The following is a 23,390-nucleotide window of genomic DNA, read 5'->3' as shown; positions in this document are numbered from 1 at the left end:
ATGGTTTTAGGCTCTTTTCCCATGGCCATTTCCTAAATATGAAATATCTGTAATGACTCCATTAAATACTTTTTGACAGACTAATGGCAGATAACTTGTTGACCTTTCACAACCCCTTGATTCACCCATCACTTCCAGAATATGTTTTGCTCCCAATAACCTACTTAATTGGCAGTCAACACAAAGGGACACATGATCACAGTGGACTCTATTTCTACCTTGTTTTAGCTTCTGAGATTCAAAGAAAACTTCAAAGAGTCAAAGAAATATTCAAATATTCCAAGACTAGAGAAGCAGTGTGGCCTGATAGAGCAGGAGCCTAGGAGCAAGAGGACCTGGATGCTAATCCTGGCTCCGCAACTTGTCTTCCTTGTGACCTTGGGCAAATCTCTTAACTCTCTGTGACTCAGTTACATTCTCTGTAAAATGAGAACCAAGACTGTGAGCTGCAGGTGGGACAAGGACTGTGTCCAACCTGATTAGCTAGTATCTACCTCAGCGCTTAGTACAATGTCTGGCACTTAACAAATACCATTAAAAAACAAAAACAAAATAAAACAGAACAAAAACTTTTGAGGTATCTTATGGCTCTTGACCACTCTCAGGCTTGCACCTGGAGAGTTTCCAGTATTCTACCAGTCTCGGCTATGGGAGAGAGAGTCAAGCAGAGGACTACCCATTCCATTCTTGCTTGGGCAGTGGCCATCGAGTGGAAGGCAATCTGCTACAAGTCAAAACTCACCCAAGCTGGGCAGCAGTGGGATGGGAGAGAATCGATGGCGGAGACTCGAGTTTACTGCTCGGAAGGTGGCACTGGTAAACCACTGCTGGATTTTTACCAAGAGAACTCTAAGGATATATTACCAGAATGATTGCAGATGGTGAGCAGGGCATTCTGGGAGAGATGTGTCCGTGGTGTCGCTATGGGTTGGAAATGACTCGGTATAAGATAAGGGCTCTTGAACTTCCCTGAAGATCTGTCTTCTTTTGGGGTACTCATATTGTGGGTGTCAGTAAATGATGGTATTTCCCATTGGGAATTATGAACTGAGTCAGAGTCCACCTGAAACTTCTGTATTCTGTATACAAAAAAATTCTGCAACCTCCCTGTGGGTAGAGAACGTGTTTACCAACTCGGCTGTATTGGACTCCCTCAAGTGCTTAATACAGAGCTCAGACACTGTCCCTGTCGTTTACAGGGCTCACAAAGTAGGAAGGAGAGCAAGTACTGAATCTCTATTTCCAAGATGACGAAAATGCTGTTTTTTCAGCAACATAAACTTTGTGTAATAGAAGAATTGGGTTTATCTTTTAATGCAGGTTCAGATCCAGTAATGAAAATTTACAAGCAGCGTGGCTCAGTGCAAAGAGCACAGGCTTGGGAGTCAGAGGTCATGGGTTCGAATCCTGGCTCTGCCACTTGTCAGCTGTGTGACTGTGGGCAAGTCACTTAGCTTCTCTGTGCCTCAGTTCCCTCATCTGTAAAATGGGGATTAAGACCGTGAGCCTCATGAGGGACAACCTGATTACCCTGTATCTATCCCAGGGCTTACATCAGTGCTCTGCACATAGTAAGCACTTAACAAATGCCAACATTATTATTATTATTACAAGGGATACATGGAGAGCATGATGACAGTAATGGAGAATTTATAATAGTCTTTTTTCCCTGAAGAGTTTAGTGGGCTTTCTCTGGGAATCAGCAAGTTGTCACTAAGAGCTCCAGGTGACTATATTCAGGAGTGTCATTATATTGAAATATAGTGATAATCAGTATATAATTGTAATAATAATAAGCATTTGCTAAACACTTACTATGTGCCAAGGACTATTCTAAGCACTGGGGCAGAGTCAACTTGTGTATATATGTACATATTTATCATTCTGTTTATTTTATTAATGATGTGAATTTATTTATAATTCTATTTATTTATTTTGATGCCTGTTTACTTGTTTTGATGCCTGTCTTCCCTGTTCTAGACTGTGAGCCCATTGTTGGGGATGGACTGTCTCTATTTGTTGCTGAATTGTACTTTCCAAGTGCTTAGTACAGTGCTGTGCACACTGCTGTGCACACAGTAAATGCTCAATAAATATGTCTGAATTGAATTCAACTTAATCATATTGGACATAGTCCCTATCCCACATGGGGTTCATAGTCTAAGTGGGAGTGGGTGAGATTTAATCCCCACTGTACAGATGAGACATCTGAGGCACAGAGAAGTTAAGTGACTAGCCCAAGGTCACACAGCAGACATGTGGCAGAACCAGGAATATGACTTAGGTCACCTGACTCCTAGGCCCATGCTCTTTCCTCTGGCCATGCTGCTTCTCAACATAAATTGCAAATACCATCCTTACTGTAAACTTGTTGTGGATAAGGAATGTATCTGTTTATTGTTATATTGTACTCTCCCAAGTGTTTACTACAATGTTCTGCACACAGTAGGCACTCAGTCAATATGATTGAATGAATATCTTACACCTTCATTGAACAGAAAGACATAGACATGTTTCACTGAATCAGATCTGTACTTGCAGTTTAGCATTATAAAATCCACATCTTTAATCATGACTCTAACAATATCTAACAACTGGGCCAACTAAAATTGAAAGGTGCTTGGCACATAATAAGGGCTTAATAAAACCACTGTGATTAATTTAATTGTCATTACTGCTATCATTATTACAGTTACACCCTGCCTGATGTTGAGCGTGGTGGGTGAGGCTCATCTTACTGCCAGGCAGAGCCCAGGATCCCTGTTGGGAGAGTGTCTGTAGCAGCCAGTGGGAAGAGGAGAAGGAAGAGGAGGAAGAAGAGGAGAAAGAAAAGAAGGAGGAGGAGCAGGGGGAGAAATGGGAGGTTTCAGCTTTCCTTAGTTGCAGGCAAGGGATGTCCAGCGGAGGTAGGGCAGGAAAGGACAGCTCGTTTACTGCGGGGTATGGGATGCAGGTGGTCAGTGGCAGAGGAGGGCGACTCTGGTCTGGAACAGGAGTTGGGCTGAGGGCAGGTGTGTATACTTTGTGGAGAGCTCAGGCTGCCACTGTTATGTGGTTGGCATCCCCTACTCCCTCTCAGCAATCAGAGCCCTGGCTCCAGCCCCCTGCTACCATTTTCCCCTGGCCCAGGCATTCTGGAGTCAAATTCATTTATTCATTCATTAAAACATACTTATTGAGTACTTACTGTGTGCCGAGGACTGTACTAAGCACTTGGGAAACTGCCATAGAACTATAAACATAGTCCCTGACCACCATGAGTCGAATGTCGGGAAGAGTTCTGCCCAACATGACAGAGTGAATAGAACATGGGCCTGGGAGTCAAAAGGTCATGGGTTCTAATCCCTGCTCCGCCATTTGTCTGCTGTGTGACCATGGGCAAGTCACTTCACTTCTCTGGGCCTCAGTTACTTCATCTGTAAAATGGGGATTGAGACTATGAGCCCCATGTGGGACAATGACTGTGTCCAACCCGATTTACTTGGATCCACCCCAGCACTTAGTACAGTGCCTGGCACATAGTAAGTGCTTAACAAATACCATCATCATCCTCATCTCAATCAACCAACCAATCCCTCAGCTCCCAGCAGCAGAAACCCAGCCCCTGATCCCTGTGCTCTGGAGTCCAGCTCAGACCCAACCCCCAGGCCTCGCCTCTGCATAGTGCTCAGCACCACGATGGCGGGGACCCAGGCTCCTCCCCCACACCTGGGATTCCAGCCGAGGTTCCATCCAGGCACCTCCCCTCTACCCAGCACTCAAGCTCTGGACACCAAAGCCACTTGGCAGCAGTAAATCCAGGATGGCGGGTCCTGGTGGGCTCCATAAGGAAGAATGGACTCTTCCATTTTTACAGACTGGGTGAGGGAACATTGATGTCCCAGCAACCAATAACAGACCAGGGAAGATTCATGTCAGTGTGACTGTCTGGGGGAGGGAATATGTAAATGATTAAGGCAATAAAAGTCCAGATTAATAATTGCCACATAGTTAGTGCCTGGACCTGAAGATTCCCCTTGTTCTGGGTAAGGGGTGTGTCTACCAACTCTGTCATACTGTAATCTTCCAAGTGCTTAGAACAGTGCTGTGCACATGGCAAGCACTCAATAGGCACCACTGATTGATTTTCTTGGGAACTCCTAGGCAGGACTGGAAATAAAAATTCCTGGATTGGAACAAGCAGCTTTTGGGTGCTTTCTACGCTACACTTATCCAGGGAGTGGCGACAGAATGGAACATTTCATTGTAATTCAACATTGAAGCACTCAAAAATCATTTCTTGATTTATCCTCACCTTCTCGTTCATGCCATCTCACTAGTTGCCTGAGTATTCAAGTGCATGTTTTATTCCCTTTTGGATATTTATGATTTATACTTTGTTTTCCCCTTTATTATTTATCATTATTATTATTATCATACTTGGAGTCAAGCACTGTTCTAAGTGATGGGGCAGACACAAGTTAATCAGGATAGACACTGTCCCCAACCCTCATGCCGTTCACCAAGCAGGAGGGAGAACAGGTACTGAGCCCCCATTTTAGGGATGAGAAAACTGAGGCACAGAGAAGTGAAGTGATTTGCTAAGGTCCCATAGCAAGTAATTGGCAGATCCTGGATTAGAACACAGGTCCTCTGACTCCCAGACTGGTGCTCTTTCCACTAGGCCATGTTGCTTCTCTGCAGATTTTAAGCAGAGATCATACTGCTGATGATACTGCGTCTTTTACTTCTGTATATTGTCACATGTACAGTGCTGTTCCCACAGTGGTGCTCACTAAATACTATTAATGATGATGATGATGGAAACTACAATGATATTGATAACATTAATATGATATAATAACATATAGGAAAATATAATATGATAACAATGATACCATAAAACTATTGTATTTGTTAAGCACTTATGTGACAGGCAGTGTTCTAAGCACTGGAGTAGAAACAAGATAATTGGGTAGGACACAGTCCCTGTCCCACACAGAGCTCACAGTCTTAATCCCCATTTTACAGGTGAGAGAACTGAGGCATAGAGAAGTTAAGTGACTTGCCCAAAGTCACAGAGCAGACAAGTGGCAGAGCAGGGATTAGAACCCATGACCTTAGGACTCTCAGACCTGTGCTCTATTCACTAGGCCATGGTTGAACTGATGGTTTCAGGGAATTTTTCCAGTGAGGTGGCACCCTGACAGAGTATGTTCACTAGTCCAGTGATTCCCTGACTGATTCTGCTTCACTAGGACAGCTAGCAATTCAGTGCTCTCCCCTCTCCCCCACCCAAAGCTGAACCCTAATGCTTGTCCTGAGGATCCCCAAAGTGGGAATAGGCTGGTACTGTAAATGGCCCAAGTGTTTCTTATTGATCCTCTTTGGCAGTCAAGGTATAATGTAGGAATATTGAGCCTGTCTGCCTAACCTGATCCTCCCCAACATCAACTTGACTCCTAACCTTAAGTTTGCCCCATGTAGATTCAGGCAAAATACAGTTAGCTTCGATGAAAAATTCCTTCTAGAAACGGGGGGCTCCAAGCCGACAGGACCACAGAAATGCTTCTGGGGAGCAAAAGTCATTAAGCCCTTGCATGTCTTGATGGAGTTAATTCAGATGGATATTTCTGGATTCATACAATTCTAATCAGAAGGCAGGAGAATCTATGAGACAGCCCTAGGGGGTTTGGCAAGCCAGTACTCAGCTGATATCTTGGGCCGTTTTTTAATTAAGACTGCTTATTATGCAGAATAGGGCCTTTTTTCTCTGACTTTTTTTTTTGTAATGTAAACTACACAAGGCTGATCTGAGACCACCATCTCCTGACCTGTCTCAGACTGTGACTCAGAGAACACTAATCTGTTTGGAAATAATTAGATTCAAATTAGCTCTGTAGGAAAGGCATTGTTTTTAAAAAATAATTGGAGAAGTGTCAAATCTGAAGAGTGTAAGCAGGAATCATGACCACCATTGCTCACCTGAGGTGACATCAGAATTCGGAGTCATTTTACCATGGTTTCAAGTTGTTAAGGCAACAAAGCTCACCTAAGGATGGGCTCAGATTTCCATGTGGCTCGACACAAAAAAAACCATGGTATTTGTTACACAAAAAAAACCATGGTATTTGTTAAGTGCTTACTCTTTGCCAGGAACTGTACTAAACACTGGGGAAGATACAAGATAGTAAGCACATACTATGTGTCAGGCACTGGACAGTGTTGGGATAGATACTAGGCAATCAGGTTGGACATTGTCCCTGTCCCACATAGGGCTCACAGTCTTAATCCCCATTTTATAGATGAGGTAGCTGAGGCACAGAGACATTAAGTGACTTCCCAGACGAGTGGCAGAGCTGGGATTAGAATCCAGGTCCTGTGACTTCCAAGCCCATGCTCTTTCCATTAGATCCCACTGCTTCTCACTTGGTACTTGGTAGCCATTTTCCTTGTCCTTGCTCCAAAAGAGGTGAATGTTGATTTAAAATGATAACTGAGTGCAGGGAGGCATGGAGTTCAATATCCACGTTACCGCAGCCTGAACTGGTGTAATGTCAGGATATACACATTCTCCATTCAATTCTTTCTCCATTTCCCCATTGAGAATAGGAAGAAATATCAGGTTCTGAGGCAGCCAAAGGGACAGATCATGCTTACTTCACCATGTTAATTGAGTATGGGGAAAACACTACGATTCAGGTCATTGACCATCTTTCCTATTGATGAAAAGAATACAGCCCTTGCTGAAGTTATTAACCTTTTTCAGCTTTCACATTATTATTTTCTTTACCATTTGTTCTGAGCCTAATGGTAACTTTTCTTGAAAAAAAAACAAAACAATATATGACTTGAGACTAATTGCCAGAAAAAAATACATTTTTTAATTACAAGCAGTGCCCTCTAAAAGATATAGGGTGATCTCAATGAAATTACAAATGCTGAAAAATGTAGAGTTCCAGAACACAGTTCACAAAGATTGGATTTTAGGTATCTTCAGTTTTATCTTCAGTTTGTAATAACAATAATAAAAATAATATTTGTTCATATGGATAGATCTCTGCTGTTCTTATATATGATGCTCTATAGGAGAGTTGTCTTAATAAATCAGTTCTTGAACTACTGTTTTAAAGGCTTCTCATGATGCTTGTAGCCTATTTACCTGAAGAGTTTCCCAGTAGTTTGGAATCTTACTATGACTTCAATTTACAGATCTCTCACTACATCCTTTAAGCATGGCCACCTACAGTTGTATGGGAGAGGTCTTACCATAAATCCCTACTTCATTCCACCCTTTGTGGGTAATGGGTCAGATAGAGTATGTTAAACTCTAACAACTATTCCATCATGCAGCAGCCTGCAGACCTTGCTCAGTCATTCTCAGAGCCCCAGTTTGTCGATGATACCAAATAGCTGAATAAATTTCTAATCACAGAATAGAGGTCTTGGCATTGCCTGTTGCAGTTTTCCAAAATCTGTTGAATTGCACAGGTCAGAACCGTGTCCTGGGCTCTTGTCTGAAGCCATGTTGTAATTTGGGTAGTGCACAGCTGTATTTGGATCTACATTGTCTCCTGACTCTTTGGTATTGTGCTTAGTACAATGCTCTGCACACAGAGCTCAAGAAATACCACCTATTGGTTGATTGGATAGAGTGAGATCTAGAGGAAACAGCACAAGTCTAGGAGTCAGAGGTCATTGGTTCTATTTTCAAATCTACTACTGAACTACTGTATGACCTTGGGCAAGTCAATTAACCCCCCTGGACCTCAACCTCAATTTCTTCATTTATGAAATGGGGTTAACATGCCTATTCTCCCTATCTCAAAAACTGTAAGCTACACGTGGGGGCAAGGACTGTGTCCAATCTATTCTAAAGCTACCCCAGAGCTTAGTTCAGTTCTCAGTATATTGTAACTGCTTAATAAATATCCTGTGTTCTTCAGTAATCTTTCCAGAAGGATTCTGAATGGAATCTTGTCAGCAGTGGAAAATAGAGAGATTCCCTGGTATTTTTCTACTTTCAGCTCTCCCCTTTCTTCTCAAAGATGAGTGATTCTACTATGTGAATATAAGAAACACACTGGAGATTTGGAAATGAGTATCTTTTACCAGATGTTCTGATTATAGAGAAGCCGTGTTGACTAGTGAAAAAAGCATGGGCCCGTGAGTCAGTGGGCCTGGGTTCTAATCCTGGTTCTGCAACTTGCCTATGACCTTGAGCAAGTCACTTACCTTTGACCTTAAGCAAGTCACTTACTTTCTCTGGACTTCCTTATCTGCAAAATGGGGATTAAAATACCTGTTCTACCTCTTAGACTGAGAGACTCATGTGGGAAGGCATTTCATCTGATTGTGTTGGATTTATATCAGGGTTCATCATAGTGCTTGGTGCTTAGTAAATGCTTAACAAATACCACAACTATCAATCAACAGTGCTTCCTAAATTTTCACACTTTCATATCTTCCTGAGCTAAAAATTGGCCTTCCTCAGCTACTGATATTTCTCAGCGAGAGACTGGAGAGGTAGAAATGCTTCAGCTTGAATAATCTATTTGACTTTCCTAGCCTGAAACCCATCTGTCTTGGGGTTTGAAATCCATTTGCATAAGCAAACCGTAAATCAACGAAAAATGGCTTTACTGGCCACCAGCCTCTTGCTCTCCAGGTGAATATGCCCACCTGGGAATACATAATACGATTCAATCTACCAGTGGTCCTCTTAATGGGCAATTTTGGTCTTCTCAAGCTCTGAAGGGACTTCATCTCCAGGATGGAAGACAAACATACCCCTGTTCCTGAACGTTAACTTCAAAGTGTATCTGAGTGGATTGTTTTCCTTAAATGAGGGCAAGAGAAACCTTTCCAGAATTCCTCTACTACAGTCGGGTTTTCTAGTGCCAAGACTGTAGGACATTAAGCTACTGAATCAAGTTCAGTTTGTGGATGCTGAGTTACAAAAGAGTAGAAAGCCTTTGCTTGTAAAAATCCTTTTTGTAATTAGAGACCACAGTCACAGTGCGAACTGGAAATTAGCCAGATAATAGTTTCTGTATATATATATATATATATATATATATATATATATATATATATATATTTTTACATACTAGCTGTGGCATATACATCTTTGTGAACAAGTGGTTAATTTTGTCCCAAAACAGGAAAATAAGCACAAATTCTATGATCGAGTGAAATGTAATAGTAGAAATAGAGAAGCAGCTTGGCCTAGTGGAAGAGAGCGGGGGCCTAGGAATCTGAGGACTTGGGTTCTAATCCTGGCTCTGCCAAGTACCTACTGTGTGACCTTGGACAAGTCGCTTCTCTGTGCCTCAGTTCTCTCACCTGTCAAATGGGGATTAAGACTATGAATCCCATATGGGATATGGACTCTGCCCATCCTGATTAGTTGTATCTACCCCAGTAATTAGAGCACGTGAGTGGCATATGCTTCATAAGCAACATTTAAAAATATAGCAATAACAGTAGCAACAGTTAGTGTCTACTTGGTGCAGTACACTGTACTAGATGCTTGAGAAGCAGATCCAGGAGGTGAATGAGGGATGGAGGGCAGAAGGATGGGCCAATTTCAGATGGTGAGCCCATCAAGGCAGCTGCAGGGTGGCAGTGGGGCTGGAGCCCACAGGTACAAATTGAAGCATGCTGAGCCTCGGTCAGAAGCAGAACTTGGCTGAATAGAAACCCCTGGAGAGGAAAGAAATGGCTTGAGAGTAGGTGGGTTTGGGCTGGGTAATGTCACGGATCACAGGTTCCCTGAGAGAGAAACGCTCTGATGTAATGATATAACTTAGTCCCATAAAGAGGTCATCATTTTCCCTTCCTCTGGGAGGTCACGTGTTTGAGAGGGAGGGAGATGGGAACATAGCTACAAACTCTGTTATATTGCACTCTCCCAAGGGCTTAGTACAGTGCTCTGCACACAGCCTTTCTCCTCCAAGAGGCCTTCCCTGATTAAGTCCTCCTTTCCTCTTATCCTGTTCCCTCCTGCATGACCCTTTTTCTCTTCACTCATGGCCACTCCCAGCCCCACAGCACTTATGTACCTATCTGTAATTTATTCATTTATATTAATGTCTGCCTCCCTTCCAGACTTTCCAGTGTGGGCAGGGAATGTGTCCGTTTGTTATATTGTACTCTCCCAAGCACTTAGTACAGTGCTCTGCACACAGTAAGTGCTCTATAAATATGATTGATTGAAAGGGAAGATGGAGGGGAAATTAGCCCTACTTCCCTTCAGCAAACCATCTCTAATTAATAACAACAGCAATTATTATTATTGTCATATTTGTTAAGCACTTATGAGCCAAGCACTGTGCTAAGTCCTAGAGTAAAATAGAGTATATTTAGGTCAGATATTTTAGGTGAGTGAAGCAGCATAGGCAGAGTGGCTATGGAGCACTGGCCTGGGAGTCAGAGGACCTGGGTTCTAATTCCAGATCCACCACTCGTCTGCTGTGTGACCTTGGGCAAGTCACTTAACTTCTCTGTGCCTCAGGTCCTCATCTGCAAAATGGGGGTTAAGGCTGTGAGTCCCATATGGGACAGAGACAGTGTCCAACCTGATTAGCTTGTTCCTATGTCAGTGCTTAGTATAGTGCCTGGCACATTGCAAGTGCTTCCCAGATACTATTAAAAAAGTTATAGAATGGGGATTAGAGCTCCGGTTTCCTGACTCCCAGGCCCTTGCTCTTTTCCCTAAGTCACACTGCTTCCCTAATTGTTAATTTCTCCACCTTATTCTTCTTCCATTCTGCATCACCAATGAACTTGGGTCTGTACCCCAGAACACTTTGATACTCACCCCACTCCCAGAACTTGTGGATGACTTAGATAGGATGGGGATGAAGAGGTTTTGGTGCAGTGGGGAGGAAGGGAAAGAGGAAGGAATAGAAACAGAGAGGAGACTGAAGTTTTGCCTCCCCAAGGCCCTTCTGTCTCTTTCAAAATGGCCACTGTGGTTGAAAGTAGGATCTTCATTAATCCCATTGTCATTGGCTGTAGACCCAGCCCCATGTCTGTCAATGTCAAGGCTGAGGCCTTGGTGCGAGACTAGGTGGGAAACAAGATCTGGCCACCATTCACTGCCTCAGTTTTCCTTTGGCTAGCTGCACATCCCCAAACCCCTACCCTTCCAAACCACTGCTTTCTCAGAAACTCTTGAGGGCAGCAGGTGGGAACCTGCATTTTCTTTTCTATATACACAGAGCCTCAAACATAATCCTGGAGAAAAAGTTGATCAATCAGTTGATTAAGAAACTGTGCTTGAGTAGTCTTGAAGAAAAATGGGGCATAAAGAGCCTTCAAACTCCCAATCCAGTAGCTCCTCATCCTTTAGCCCACTATCTGGTCCTTTAAGTTTTGAAGGTTTAGTTCACTGTCCATCAGTTTCTTTCTTTTTACTGTTTATATTCCATTTGTTCATATGGGCTCCGCAAATAGTAAGTGCTCAATAAATATCACTGATCGATTTACAAATTGGTGAACCAAAGATCGACCAGTTACTGTTCAAAAATCCCCAAATGAAAGCGGTGATCATTTGTAATGGGAAAGCCCTTCCAGATAAAGCAGTAGAAGCTTGACACATCTGTTCATCTTAAAGGACAATGAAAACACAATGAGATACATATATGTACATAGTTATCTCCCCCAGGACATCTGAGCCCCATAGCTTATTAGCTGCCTGTTTGATTGGAGAGAGGCAATTTTGCCCTCCCAAAATATTAAAGGAGATTGCAGTTTCCCCTGGGACGTGAATGATGAATCCTTACAAGGTGCTGGAAATCTTTATGCCACCACTGAGAGGTCCACCTGATTAAATTCATTGAAAAACTTAAATGTAATAGCCTGGCAGAATCATTCAGGACAAGGAGGGAAATCTGTGTCCTGGACTGCAATAAGACATCACACTTTTGGAGAAATAAGGAGACGTATTCATTGGATATAGCTGGCTTTTTCGCTGCTTCAGAAACACGGCATTAGTGAAATGTCAGCTCACGTTAAGATCACCGATGGCCAACACGAGGTACATTCTTCCATGTTTCTGCACAAAGACAGTGGTGCTCGGTGGAGGGTCTGGCTCCAGAGATCGATCTTCCTTCACGTCTGATATTAACTTACAACGCCGGGGCCAGGGTGGGTGTGAAAGAGGTGGTCAGAAATGGTGTTTACTCACTGAACCTTGAGGTAGAACTTTAGCAAACGGCTGAGCTGCTTTGAGTTGCTGAAATGACTGCAGTTTGGGTACGTTTTTAGGGTTTTCAGTGATAAGAGCAGTTCTCTGAGGAGTTGAATGTCTGAGTGATCTAAAACCCAGGCAGTCAAGCTGAAGAGCATGTGTGCACTAACGTGTTTGCACTGAATAGTCTCCATAAATAATTTAAAGCTATGACTGCTAGCTATTATTACAAAAATACTGGATTACATTTTGACACATGCATCCAGCTTGTAAGTCAATAGATTCATTTTGCCTAGTGTGTTCAGACCACAGTTTAAGTCTCCCATCTATGTGTGTTTTACAGCAATACAATCGAGCTCTCTCAGAAGGCAGCGAGAAGGTCTTCCAAAAGAAGAAAACTCAAAAAATAACTCAAAAACCAATGAGCTGTCCTTCAGAACACTTGTATTATTGATCCTTAATAGACCTGTGATTTCTCCACCCTGTAGCTTTCCATTTTTAACACTTTTGAGGCTTGATTTAATGGTTTTACTCTTCTGTAGCCAAGTGGTAGGTGGAGATTTCAGACATTCACTGTGAACTTCTGGAGAGCTATATTTTGGGGGTTTCAAATAATGATACTGTACTCTCTGCACTGCACTTTCCTCTAAGTTGTACTTCAATCACCAAGGCACATTTCATCATTGTTTTCATTCTTCACCAGAATAGAGACTTCCTGTTGATTTGAATTATATCCTTGGAAGAGTAAATACAGTGTTCCACAAAGACAAGATTCAGAGTTGTGATGCAAGAACTTCACATCTGCATAAGTGAAAAGCAGAAGAGCTTTTCTCTGGTCTAGTAAAAATCAGAGTAGCCTAGATCAGCTGGTCCTGAAGTACATTAGCAAATATTGCACGGGTTTGCAGTTATAGAATTCTTGATTGTGGTTTTCTTCTAAGAGAAAGTAAGTGAACAACCACAGAAAACCCCATTCGGATATTAAACCATCTTAATTACCAATCAAGAGCAAGTTGTAGGGTCTCCCTTGATTCCCTGAGGTTCATTCATATGCAGTAAGTGCCATGCATATTTAATAAGTAGCCCCAGTATGAATATGTGTGGCAAGTGAGAAAGAGCAAGATGAGCATGAGGGTTCTCGCACTGGTGATGCTATAATAAGAACATAGCAACAATCGTAATAAGAACAATAATGATAATAAATGTGGTATTCGTTAAATGTTAACTCTGTGCCAAGCACTGTACTATATGCTGAGGCAAATACAAGATAATCAAGTCGCTTATAGGGCTCACATTCTAAGTAGGAAGGCATACAGGTATTAAATCCCCATTTTAGCAGATGAGGGAATTGAGGCATACAGAAGTGACTTGCCTACGGTCACACATCAGGTAAATAGCAGAGCTGGGATTAGAACCCATGTCCTCTGACACCCAGCCTCTGCTTTTTTCACTAGGCCATGTTGCTTTTCTTTGTTCCATAAAAACGAAGTGTTACTCAAGAAAGTGCTGAACAAAGTATAGTTTCCCCACAGGAAATAATGGAAAGTGAACCACTGAATTCTCAAGATCTAAAATATGGAGGAAAACAATCATAAAAACATGATTAACACACAGGATATAGCTATATGATCCAATAACATCATGTGTGTAAAAAATTGATTTTTTTTAATTGAACATATTTAAAGCACTACCATTCAAATGCTACTCAGAATCTTAATTAATGATGGTATTTTTTAAGCACTTACTATTATCCAGGCACTGTACTAACAGCTGGGGTGGATACAAGCAAATCAGACTAGACAGAGTCCCTGTCCCATTTGGGGCTCACAGTCTCAATCCCCATGTTACAGGTGAGGTAACATGGCATAGAGAAGTGAAGTGATTTGCCCAAGGTCACACAGCTGACAAGTGGCAGAGCCTGTAATTAGAACCCATGGCCTTCTGACTCCCAGGCTGGTGCTCTAACCACTATGCAATGCAGCTTTTCCTGACAGACTAGAAACTGCTAATCTATGTTAAAATGATCTGCCATTTAGTAATGCTAAATAGAAATGGGTGTTAATCATTCTCTTCAAGTCAATCAAAATACTTCAAAGTTGGAGATGGAGGGAGCATGTTTAGCCCCACAACTAGAGAAGAGAAGTTTCTAGAGCAGGCGATTGCACAAGGTGTTTGGACCTCTCCCAGTGGGAAAGCTCTTCCATATAAAGTGTTGATCACTTAATCTAGGGGGTTATCAATTGGACTACAGCCAATTGCTGGAAAGGATTTGGGAAAAAAGAGCAGTGGCTGGGAAGAAACATCTAGCCATTTAAAACTAGTCTCTGTGTAAGGTTCAGGATGCAGAATTCACCTCCATCTAGGAACCTGAGAGGAGAACTCAGAGCTTGACAACTGGAATGGTCCTAGAGAGGTGTGTTCAGCAAAATGAGCAGCTCAGAAGGCCTGTGGATAAGAAGGACCACAGAAGGACTACCAGCAAGCAAGTACAAGGGAATTTCAGGGAAAGACTGACCCTTCTGATTATTTATTTATTTATTTATTTATTTTTAGCTTAAAGGAGTGGTGTTTCAAGCTCAGAGTTCATTTAGGAACTGTTGCATAACTAAAACAAACCTTAATGCTAAATTCTTAAATAGAAGCCAGAGTTCAACACCTGCAGTGCTGTAGCATCAGGGCATGAACAGCTCACAAATTGCAGAGAGAGCATTACCATGGCAACAGGGCGTGGAGGGAGCTCCACTTCCCTAGATCCTCCAAACCAGCCCTCAAGGAACAGAGCAGACTAACTGGACCATCCCACACTGCCTGGGGTGCAATTTGGGAAAATCGTAGGATGGTGGCAGCAAATGAAGGGTTGGTGATCTTGGAAATACACAAATCTTCCTCTTAGATATTGACAGAAAAAAAAAAAACAACCCTGAGGTCTTCTGGAATTCCCATAGGCTGGTAGGTTATTCATTCATTCAATTGTAATTTTTAAGCATTTACTGTGTGCAGAGCACTGTATTAAGTGCTTGGGAAAGTACAGTAAAGCAATAAGGAATGACAATCCCTGCCCACAAAGAGCTCACAGTCTAGAGGGGGCAAGACAGACATCAGTGCAAATAAATGGACATTAAAGAAATAAATTACATTTCATAAAGTTGGCTACAGTCACCCATTAATGATCACAAAGGGAAAGGGAAACATTTGAGCCACAGTAAACTTTCTAATGCGATCTCAGTAGAAGTGTGATAAATACTGGATTTTGCTATTGCAAGAGAACTAAAAGAATAACATTATAATAGAGCATCCCTAGAATATGCCTAAGGGTTCTAAATTCCACCTTAGAAAGGATGATCATGGACTAAGAATCAGGCAGGCAGAAAATGACTTTTTAGGAATAAACTGCTTGTTCAATACACACTTATCAAAATGATTTTGTATTGGACATCTGCCTGTCTTCCCCTCTAGACTAACCTCGTGGTGGTTGGAAAAAGTGCCTACCAATTCTGTTCTATTGTAATCTCCCAAGCGTTTAATACAATGCTTTGCACACAGCAAGTACTCAATAAATATGACTAACACTTCTAGGCTGTAAGCCAGGTATGGGCAGGATTGTCTCTATTGCTGAATTGTACTTTCCAAGTGCTTAGTTCAGTGCTCTGCACACAGTAAGTGCTCAATAAATACAATTGAACAAATTAATTAAATTTCAGGAGAGTTTGTGAAAAATTAACAATTTCTACAGTAGGGTCAGAGACTTTGGAAATTCAGGATTTTATGATAGGAGCCAGATGTTCTTTGAGAAGTTTGCCTCCTCTATGTTTCCACAGATTCATGCTGAAAATATTATTGCAGATTGGGTTTTCCTAGCCAGTGATGCTATCAACTGTATTGTTAGAGCCATGAAAGCAACAGATATCATTAGAAATGAGATATTTAGAAGGTAAAAATATTTATAAATAGTTCCATTTTATGAATGTGTAAATCTTTATCTGGGTATATGGATGCTTTAGGAGGTATCATCACTTTCATAATTATCAACAAAAGCAATGAATACAATAAAAATTGAAATAAAAAGGTCCAGAAAAATAGATTGAACTAAATGTGTTTTGATCATTTTATTCTCTATTAGCCACCAATAAGGAATATAATCAGAAAGGGAGTTGAATTTTTTTTTTAATTGAACTTCACTTTTAAAAATTTGGACCATCGGTTTCTCAGTCCTGCCAGTTCTTCTGCCTTTATCTCACAGATCCATCTCTTCTTCCCCATCCTTAAAATCATCACCCTGATTCAACCCCACCTACTGAACATGCCATCTCTCGCAACACCACTCTCCGCAATAGACTCAGACTGTGAGCCCCATGTAAGACAGGGACGGTGTCTGACCTAATTAACTGTAGCTACCCCAGAACTTAGAAGAGTGTTTGGACACACAGTAATTACTTAGCAAACATAATAATAATAACTATACATTTCTTTTCACATGAAACAAAAATTATTGTCCATCAGTTTCAAACCTTTCCACTGGCTATTCTGTCTCTATTACCTTTATTCTTCAACAAGACCAGTGAATTCTTTGCTCAATCATATATATTGAGCCTTAATTGGATGCAGAGCACTGAATTAAGCTCTTGGGAGAGTATGATATAACAATATAACAAATTTCCTGTCCACAATGATCTTACAGTCTAGAGGGGGAGGCAGACATTAATATAAATTGCAGATATGTACATATGCTCGGGAGAGTACAACAATAACAGACACATTCTCTACCCACAATGAACTTACAGTCTTGAGGGGGAGAACCTATCAAGCTAACTTTCAGTTTTCCCTTGCATGTATCTCTCCTGTCTCTAGCTCATTATTTACATGTTTCCCTCTCTTGTGAATTTGCTGACCACTCAAAGCCATTCTCCACCTTCAAAACCCATCTCTAAATCTATCTCTTGAAGAGACATTCTGATTAATCTCCTCCTTCCTGCTTAGGCTACTCCATCAGCCACCTTGGCTCTTGATTGCATATTTATTATTTTTTTCTCTTTTTTCTCTCTCAGTTATATCTACAATTCTGGCTCCACCACTTGTCTGCTACATGACCCTGGGCAAGTCACTTAATTTTGCTGTGTCTTATCTGTAAAATGGGGATTAAGACTTTGAGCCCCATGTGGGACGGCAGTGTCCAACCTGATTAGCTGGTATCTCCCCCATTGCTTAGAAAGAATACACAGTAAGCCCTTTAGAAATACCATCCGTATTATTATTTCTCCTATGTTGTCCATTAGACATCCATGAATTGGTATGTATTGAAATCCTACTGACTATAGAATATTATGCTAAGTAATTATGACAGTACAAAGAAGCAAAACAGGTTTTCCTGTCCTTGGTGAGTTTGCAGTCTAATGGGAGAGGTAGGAAGCTGTGTGAGCCTAGTGGAAAGAACACTGGAAAGAAAAGCCTGCTTGGTTAATCTTTTGACATTTTCATTTCATTTTTAGTTTTGAGTTACCTTGGCAACAGCCCTTAAGAAGAAGGAGGAGCAGCAGTGCACTCTTGTGGAAAGAGGACAGGTCTGGGAGGCAGGGGCCCTGGGTTTTAATCCTGGCTCTGCTACTTTGCTGTGTAGCCTTGAGCAAGTCACTTAGCTTCTCTGTGCCTCAGTTACCTCCTCTATAAAATGGGGATTAAGACTGGGAGCCCTATGTGGGTCAGGGATTGGGGCAGAACTGATTATCTTTCATTTACCCCAGCCCCTAGCCCAATGCCTATCATATAGTAAGCACTTAGCAAGAACCATTAAAAAAAAAAAAGGTAGGAAATTTTCAGATTCCATGATTCCCTGTGAGTGGCATTCTAAGGCCCCAGTGCTGGATGCAAGCTAAACTTATTCACTATCAAAATTGGATGAGAGACAAGATCTCAAACAACCGTCCATATGTGTGATGGATAACCAGTGGAGCAGCCCATACAGTCATCAATCTTGGGAGGAAAATGACTGGGATGGCTGGATAAAGCATCGCCTACATCAGCAAAAATGACCACAAGAGTAAGACTAAAGGGACTGTTTGGGCTTTTAATCCCCTGTCTGGAGGCTTTTTGTGAATTAGGGCAATTGTAAATTCTGCTTCACTTTTTAGGCAAGCTACTTTTGCAAATCTTCCACTGCAAAGAAAATAACATCTCATGGGTAAAGAGGCAGTAAAGGTTTAGGAATGCTGGTCGGTAAGAAATACTGATGATATTCACTTTCCTGAGTTTGTGAGTGTTGTAAACCTGTATTGGAGCCATTTTGGGTGACTTCCACATATTCAGTAATTGCCAGTGCCTTCCGTTCACTGATGCCTGGATGTACATGGTTCTCTTTGAGAAACTAGCCAAAGCAAATGAAGCAGACACAATCTTTGGAGAGTTTTCATGCTAAAATGAAAAACAGCACCATGAACACTCAGCAGTAGGCATGTACACACATGCTACTATAGAAAAATAAGTGCTAGGTATGAGCCGATTAATTAATAAAACCTTTTTGAACAGGTTTTTGTTTACTCTGGATTTATATTAGAAAGATTCTATCAGCAGTTGGGGAAGCAGATAATTAGATGGTCATGAATTTTACCTCTGAGGGAAGTTTCAGAGAAAGTTAGGGTATCTGAAAATGAGGATAGAAGAATCTTTAAAGATCTAGAGAGGAAAGTATCCTAAGGGAATACTGTTTTGCTTTATTATTTTAAAATGTAATCCAAAGTATTTATCCAGTGTCTACTGTGTGCATAACACAGGGCTGGGCTATAGGGAAAGTATATTGGGCCAAAATAGAAGACTCTGTCTTTGCCCTTAAAGAGTTTATAATCTGTTGGGGGAAACAAGCAGACATATATCGTGTGTGCATTATTCACAAACTAAATAGAGTCGGAGTAGAAAGAGAAAAAAGACATGATTGACATTAGCAAAAGTAAGGAAAAATGGATGTGAGTAAATAAAGAGAACACAAAGATTGAAATGTGCATAAGGGCTGAGTGCTTTGATGGCTATTGAGATACTGGAAAATAAATCAATCAGAGAATGCTTCCTGGAGGAGTTTGAATATCAAGACTGCTTTGAAGCTGACAGAGTTATGGTCTGGTGAAACTGAAGAGGGAAGAATTTCCCGACAGGGTGAAGTGCATGAGCAAGAGGGTGGAGGCAAGAGAATTGATAACAAGGCAGAATGGAGCTTGGAATAAGCCAAATGCACAATTTGCATAGATGTGAGTGAAGGGAGCAGACATGTAAGAAGAGAGGAAGTGAAGAGCCTGGAAACTATTGGCTAGTTGTTTCTGGCTGATGCTGATGAAAATTTGGAGTGGGTGTGGAACTCTTAAAATGCTATTTCCTCCTCCCCCAACTTGCAGCTGCTCAATCACCTGACAGATTCAGGAAGGCAGGAGATCAAAGAGGCCCGCAGGGTATAGCAGAGCAGGGATGGAGTGACTGAAGAGATGGCTACAAAACTGAGAAGAGGATTCTGCAGTTGTAGAATCTTTGGAACATTTAATACCCTCAGCAAGTGGAAGGTCCAGCTTGCCTTTACTTGCTGTTGAAGAAAATGGATTATTGGTTAAATGACCACAGTCATTTGATTTGGGCCCCTCCCAGTTGCAAGTGAACTCTATATGAGGCAGATTTACAAAGAAATCACATATTGCAGTATGTAGCAGCACCAGCAAAAGCCTTTTAAATATCCATCGCCTTTTTCCCTCCCCTCCTCCTCCATCTCTCTTTCTAGCTTTCCCTCTCCTTTCCCACTTTATACCACTCTCAAGTTTCCCATGTCCCGGTTATAATTTAACCTCTTGGGGCTCAGCTCTCTCTTCAAACTGATGGTTTTGGGCCCTTTTCAATCAATGCTATTTATTGAGTACTTACTACAGGCAGAAGACTGTACTAAGTGCTTGGGAAAGCACAATATAATAGAGCTTGTTGATTTCCCCCTCCACAAGGAACTTTCAGTTAAAGTTAAATTAAAATAAATTGCCAATAGGGAGGAGGCTTGAGTACAGGCTTGCTTTTAGAAGCAGGCACAGAAAGGCTCTTCCTCGACCTCTCAGCTTGTCTTCAACACTATAGACCACCCCCTTCACTTTGGCTTCACTGACTCTGTCCTCTGCTTGTTCTCTTCCTATTTCTCTGGCCATTCAGTCTCAGTCTCTTTCGGGGACTCCTCCTCTTCATCCTACCCCTAATTGTGCCTCCTACCCCTCAGTGTTCAGTTCTGGGTTCCCTTCTATTCTCCACCTACACCTACTCCCGTGGTTTCAACTACCACCCAAAACTACATCTCCAGGCCTGATCTCTCTCCTCTGCAGTCTCGTATTTTCTCTCGCCTTTAAGACATCTCTACTTGGATGTCCTGTCATGGCAAAACAGAACTCCTCATCTTCCCACCCAAACCCTGTACTTCCCCTGACTTTCCCGTCACCGTAGATGACACCACCATCCTTCCTGTCTCACAAGCCTGAACCCTTGGCGTTATCCTTTTGCATTCAGTCAATTTATTCAGTCCATCACTAAGTCCTGTTGATCCCATCTTCACAACATCACTAAAATCCACCCATTCCTCTCCATCCAAACTGCTACCACATTAATACAATCACTCATCCTATCCTGCCTGGATTACTGCATCAGCCTCCTTGCTGACCTCCCAGCCTCCTGTCTCTCCCCACTCCAGTCCATACTACACTCTGCAGCCCTAATTGTTTTTCTACAAAACCATTCAGGACATGTCACCCCACTCCTCAAAAAACTCCTCACCATTGGCTTTACAACACTTCATCCCCTTGCCCCCTCCCACCTAACCTCGTTACTCTTCTATTACAACCCAGCCCACACAAATATTTACTGTGCCTTGATCTCGCCCACCTCACTGCCGATTCCTTGCCCATGTCCTGCCTCTGGCCTAGAAAGCCCTCCCTTCTCAAATCCAACAATTACTTTCCCCCCAACCCCGTTCAAAGCCTTATTGAAGGCATACCTCCTCCAGGAGGCCTTCCCTAAGCCTTCCCTTTCCTCTTCTCCCACTCCCTTCTGCATTGCCCTGATTTTCTATCTGTTCTTCCCCCCTCCCAGCCCCATAGAACTTATGTACATATCTATAATTTTTTTTTTTTATCAATGCCTGTCTCCCTCCCCCCGCCCCCAGACTGTAAGCTTGTTGTGAGCAGAGAGTTTGTCTATTTATTGTTGTACTGTACTCTCCCAAGTGTGCTCTGCACACAGTAAGTGCTGAATAAATATTACTGAATGAAAGGCCAGGACATTGAAATAGTGGGCACTGAAAGGGCAAAAGCTTCAGTCCCCTGTTGCCCAGAGGTTTTTTTATGCTTCTTAAGTGCTTACTTTGTGCCAGATACTGTGCTAAATACTAAATAGATACAAGTTCATCAGGTTGGACACAATCCTTGTCCCTCATGGGGCTGATGGTCTTATTGCCCATTTTACAGACGAGGTAACTGAGCCAAAGAGAAGTTAAGTGACTTGCCCAAGGTCACAGAGAAGACAAGTGGCAGAGATGGAATTAGAACCCAGATCCTTCAGACTCCCAGGCCTGTGCTTTATCCACTAGATCATGTGGCTTCTCCTTCCCCAGCCATAGCTCTGTCTCAGATCCATATTCTACCACTGGTAATTACTCTGCAGCAACCATTTTCCCTCCATTATTGGTACCTAACTCTAACCAAAGAGCAGCTACTTGAGGTGATGAAAGATTAATTGCTAACCCTTCCTGAACTGTCTCACTGTCATTTCTAGTTGGTATCATGCTGTTTACCACTCAATTGCATCTTTGATTTTTCTTGTTCTGGTCATCTAGGTTCTCTAGCAACTGTATCTTCCAACCAGGTCTTGGTTTTAACCCCTGTTGGGGGTTGCTTCCCTTCTCAGGGTCACACCTGGAGAGTTGCCAGGACTCCAACCATCTTGACTACCAGAAGAAGAGTCAAGCAGAGTCATATCCATTCTATTCTTATCTTAGGCAGTGGCTAGCAAGTGGAAGGCAATCTGCTACAAGTCAAAATTCACCTGCACTGGACAGCAGCAGCATGGAAGATAGTAGGGTAGAGAGTCAGGTTTACTATGTGGAAGGAGGCAGTGGTAAACCACTTCCATATTTTTACCAAGAAAACTCTATGTATTCGCTACCAGAATGATTCGAGTTGGAGGTGGGGCACTTTGGGAGAGATGTGTCCATGGCGTCGCTATGGTTCAGAGGTGGCTCGATAACATATGACGAGACAAGAGGGTTGTTTGGGCTTCTATACCGTTTTATGGACCATCAAATTAAAAACCCAAAAAAGAAAGATGATTCTGTTATTGGCCCTATTGTCTTACCTTTCTTCTCTAAACCCCCCTTTTCTTGTCCCCCTTCCTTTGTTCATATCACCGTATATTCATTCATTCTTTAGAAAAGGCATACCTTTCTCCCTCAGTGAGTCTGAGCCTTAAAATAATCAATGATCTTCTCTAAGATACACAGAAGAAGTCAGCCTCTTTGACTGTTTTTAAACTGAGGAAGGTCCTCGTATTGGATACTGTTGTCACATCTCAAGTGGTGAATTGCTGGAATGTCGTGGATAAGAAGGTTTTTGCATTTGCCTTGCAAATGACTCCTTACCAAAGGCTGATAACTATTAATATTGGGTGAGAAGTAAAGGATGTTGAGCTCTTTTGGATTTAAATGCCTTTATAAAGCAAATTCTAATCTGCACCCAGGGATAGAGATAACTGAAATACCCAGATAATCCCTGAAATTCCCATGCTAAAAGTGCCATCCTTTTCATCCTCCCTGACAGTTTCCTCTCAGTCATGGGCTGGTCATGGCCATCTGATGGGAGGCTCTGCAGCCGACTCAAAAGTGCAATCGAACAATGATATTTGATGAGCACTTACTACATACTAAGCACTTGGGAAAATACAATCCAACTTGACAGACATATTCCCTGCCCACATTGAGTTTACAGTCTAGAGGGGATCTTCAATCAGTGGTACTTACTGAGTGCTTAGTGGGTTCCAGAGCATTTTTCTAAGCACTTGGCTGCATACAATAGAGATAGGGATAATGATTAGAAAACCAGGATTCTATAGTTGCTGTCCTATTTAGTAATGGTTTATTAATGCTGTTTTATACTCTTCTGTGCTTCAGTTTCTCTATCTGTGAAATGGCTCTAATACCTGTCTCTACATATTATCCCAATAA

At 42.0% G+C, this 23,390-nt stretch overlaps 1 non-coding gene across 1 annotated transcript; it reads left to right on the top strand.

Annotated features, from left to right (window-relative positions):
- The first annotated feature begins 595 nt into the window (after positions 1–595).
- On the top strand, positions 596–732 carry LOC114814896. The gene has a single exon (XR_003762692.1). It is a non-coding gene; the product is annotated as a small nucleolar RNA SNORA7 (small nucleolar RNA).
- Positions 733–23,390: the final 22,658 nt, after the last annotated feature.

Source organism: Ornithorhynchus anatinus, chromosome 10 (assembly GCF_004115215.2).
Source record: "Ornithorhynchus anatinus isolate Pmale09 chromosome 10, mOrnAna1.pri.v4, whole genome shotgun sequence".
NCBI lineage: Eukaryota > Metazoa > Chordata > Mammalia > Monotremata > Ornithorhynchidae > Ornithorhynchus > Ornithorhynchus anatinus.
Note: the sequence above shows the minus strand (reverse complement) of the source record. Positions and strands in the feature narration are given on the sequence as shown.